The sequence below is a fragment of the Panthera uncia genome, chromosome C2 (genome assembly GCF_023721935.1).
Source record: "Panthera uncia isolate 11264 chromosome C2, Puncia_PCG_1.0, whole genome shotgun sequence".
Classification (NCBI taxonomy): Eukaryota; Metazoa; Chordata; class Mammalia; order Carnivora; family Felidae; genus Panthera; species Panthera uncia.
The window spans coordinates 58854532-58858987 of NC_064810.1; positions in this window are offsets into that span (position 1 = coordinate 58854532).

Consider the following 4456-nt stretch of genomic DNA (forward strand, 5'->3'; position numbering starts at 1 on the left):
TATGTATTATGTTTATATATATATATAAAACATATATATAAAATAATTCATTGATACTACCACTGACTTCATCAGAAAGTCCTTAATGGAAACCTTTCAAACTTACAGTACTGGATATAGTGATGAGCTCATTTCATTAATTTTTGAGAATGCCAAATAATCATAGATTTCAATAATTCTTTCAGCTAAAACTAGTATTCCATGAAGAAAGCCAGTATTTCATTCCATAATCCACACACTAGTAACTTTTCCTACCACAACCACCATACTTTGGTTTCTAGCAGAAGCGCATTATGTTTGTTTTCCGTGTGCTCATAGAATACTACATATTAATGCAATGTTTAAAAAGAATATTAAGGGGTGCCTCGGTGGCTCAGTCGGTTAAGCGGCCAACTTCAGCTCAGGTAATGATCTTGTGGTTTGTGAGTTCAAGCCCCTCATCGGGCTCTGTGCTGACAGCTCGGAGCCTGGAGCCTGTTTCGGATTCTGTGTCTCCTTCTCTCTGACCCTCCCCATTCATGCTCTATCTCTCTCTGTCTCAAAAATAAATAAACCTTAAAAAAAATTTTTAAAGAATATTAAGAGGAAGTGTACTTATGACCCAAGTTTTAACAAAAGTATTAATCTGTACTGCTTAATCAAGAACATTCTGAAATGAAATTGGCTTTTTTTTAACTGTAAGTTTATGATGATTAAAAGTACAATGACTCAATGTAATCCCTATCAAAATATCAACAGCATTTTTCACAGAACCAGAGCAAATAATACTAAAATTTGTACAAAACCACAAAAGACCCTGAACAGCCAAAGCAATCTTGAAAAAGAACAAAGTTAAACGTATCACAATTCCAGATTTCAAGAAATACTACAAAGCTGTAATAATCAAAACAGTATAGTACTGGCACAAAAATCAACACATAGATCAATGGAACAGAATAGGGAGCCCAGAAATAAACCCAGCTTATATGGTCAACTAATCTACGACAAAGGAGGCAAGAATATACCAGGAGGAAGAGACAGTCTCTTCAATAAATGGTGCCAAGAAAACTGGACAGCTACATGCAAAAGAATGAAACAACCACTTTCCAACACCATATACAAAATAAACCCAAAATGCATTAAAGACCTACATGTGAGACCTGAAACCATAAAAATCCTAGAAGAGAAGACAGGCAGTAATTTCCCTGATACGGGCCATAGCAACATTTTCCGAAGTCAAGAAAAACAAAAGCAAAAATAAGCTATGGGGACCACATCAAAATAAAAAGCTTTTTCACAGAGAAGGAAACTATAAACAAAAAAAAAAAGGCAACCTAGTGAATGAGAGAAGAGAAATGAAAATTATATATCTGATGAGGGGTTAATATCCAAAATATATAAAGAACTCATACAACTCGACACCAAAAGAACAATCTGATTAAAAAATAGAGGACCTGAGTAGACATTTTTTTTTTAAAGAAGACAAACAGATGACCAACAGACATATGAAAACATGCTCAACCTCACTAATCATCAGGCTAATACAAGGCAAAACTACAATGAGATATCCCCTTACAACTGTCAGAATGGCTATAATCAAAAAGACAAGAAACAACAAGTGTTGGTGAGGACGCACCGTTGGTGGGAATGTAAATTGGTGCAGCCACTGTGGAAAACAGTATGGAGAGTCCTCAAAAATTAAAAATAGAAATACCATATGATCCAATAGTTCCATGACTGGGTATTACTCAAAGCAAACAAAAACACTAATTCAAAAAGATATTTGCACCCTTATGTTTATTGCAGCATTATTTACAATAGCCAAGATACAGAAGCAACCTAAGTGTCCATTGACAGACGAATGGATAAGGAAGATGTGATACACACACACACACACACACACACACACAAACACACACAGGAATTTTACACAGCCATAACTAAGATGAGGCTGTGACATTTGTGACAACATAGATGGACCTACAGGGTATTATGCTAAGTGAAATAAGTCAAAGACAAGTACCACAGGATTTCTCTCATGTGTGGAATCTAAAAGCGAATGAGTAAACAAACAAATGTTATGCTGTACACCTGAAGCTAATGTAGCATCATGTGTCAACTATACTCAAATTTTTTAGAAAAGGAATACAATGACAATTAGCACAGCAGTGGTGCCACTGCCTTGATTGGTGCTAAAGCACCGACAATTTTACACACCACTGATTTTGCCCCATCAGTGCAAATGCCAATACAGTTACAGGCATCTTATATCTTAGTAGTATCGTAAAAATAACTGTGACCTCACAGATGCCCTGCAAGCGTCTCAGAGAACCCCAGGATTCTGGGACTACATTTTAAGCACCACTGCTCTACAAGCTTCAGTGTTTTACCTTTTACATGTAGGCCTATGACTACAAAGGAATTTTTGTGTATAGTGTGGAGTAGGGAGGCCCAGGGTCTTTTTCCCCCCTCCATACTGATAGCCAGCTGCTACAGCCACATTTATTGAAAGTACCACCTTTTACTCACTGAAATGCAACTGGCAGTTTTGTCAATCAAATGACTATAATGTGTAATCTATTTCTGAGATTTCTGTTCCCTCCCATTAGTCCACTATCTTTCCTTGTGCCAGTATCACACTGTTTGAAGTGTTAGAGCTTTAGAGTAATTTTAAATGGTTTTATTGAGATATAATTGCCCTGTTAAATGAGTTTCAGGTGTGCGACAAAATGCTTTAATATTTGTATCCTTTAATTTCTACCAGCAAAGTTTCATAGTTTTGGGTGAAGAGCTTTATTCTTCAGTAATACACTGGCTAGGAACATCAATAAGATGTCGAATAGACAGAATAATAATGATCATCCTTGTCTTGTTCCTGACTTCAGGGGGAGATCATCAGGTATAATATGAGCTGTAGTTCTGTGTTTGGTGTTTTGTTTGGGTTGTAGATATGCTTTATCAGATTGAGAATGTTCCCTTCTCATTTTGTTTAGAGTTTTTACCACAAATAGAGGCCGAATTTTATCAACTGAGTTACCATATAGTTTTTTTTCTCCTTTATTCTGAGACAATGATGCCTAAATTGATTTTAAAATGTTAACCTTGTATTCCTGAAGTAAATCCTGTTTGGTCATGATGCACAATTCTTTCCCTGCATCACTAGATGCAATTTGTGGACATCTTTAGAATTTTCACATCTATGTTCATTAAGGATATTGGCCTATAATTTTCCTTTGCTATAATGTGACAGATTTGGTACCAAAGTTGTTAACTTCCTAAAACAAGTTTGTAGGTGATCCCTTCTTTCTCTATGTCATGGTAGATCAGTGTTATTTCTTTCTTTAATATTTAAAGTAATTTTCCAGTAAAACCACTTGAAGTTTTCTTTGTGGAAATACCTTTAAAAAAAAAAACAGCTTTATTGGGGCAACTGAGTGGCTCAGGGGGTTAAGTGTCTGACTTCGGCTCAGGTCATGATCTCACAGTTTGTGAGTTTGAGCCCCGCATCGGGTTCTGTGCTGACAGCTCAGAGCCTGGAGCCTGCTCCAGATTCTGTGTCTCCCTCTCTTTCTCTCCCCTTCCCCTCCCCCACTGGCTCTCTGTCTCTGTCTCTCCCTCTCTCAAAACTGAATAAACATTTTTTAAAAAGAGCTTTATTGAGATATGGGAATAAATGATCTCTAACATCCTCATTTTACCCATTTTAATATTAGAATGTAGTTTATTCATTTATAAAACAAAATCTCCTGGTGTAAATGAGACAAACACCTATCTACTATTTGGTTCAATGGAACATACCAGTGCTTTTGATGTACCCATCCTTGATACAACCCCCCTCCCTCCTTTCCTAAGAAGTACCCATTGTACTGAACTTTGGGTTTGTCATTTCCTTAATTTACAATTTTTATCACGTCTCTTGGTATCCCTAAGCAAGAAATTGTTTCATTTATAGGCATTTAAACTTCTATCACTTTGTGCTGTTCGAGCTCCCCTGCAACTTGTTTTTTCCTCTTAAACTTCATGGTTGTAAACAGTAACCAAGTTGATGTGGGAAGCTATACTGAAAGACCCATTTCTGGTTCCAAAGTTCTGTGCTTCAGTTTCCTCCACTATAGCGACTTTAACTGAATCTTCTCTCAATACTCTTCCAGGTCTGGGATTCTAATTTTACTTTTTACAATGAGTACAGAGGTGTATAGTTTGCTCTAACACTATAGCACTGGTCTGGTTTATTTGAGGCTGACTCTTTGATCAGGAACACAGTCCCCCGGGGAAGTGGGTCACGGTATCATTTTCAGACATTGTGGTAATACTGGAAGACTCCTTGAACAGAAAACTTTGGTATACAAGACAAGTTGTTTTAATACCAGGTTTGAGGTGGCATGCGGCAATGATCAGAAAAGACAGAATTCACAATGCAAAAATGCAAAGTTTATTTTCTTAAATAAAATACTATATTCATATCTATACAAATAAT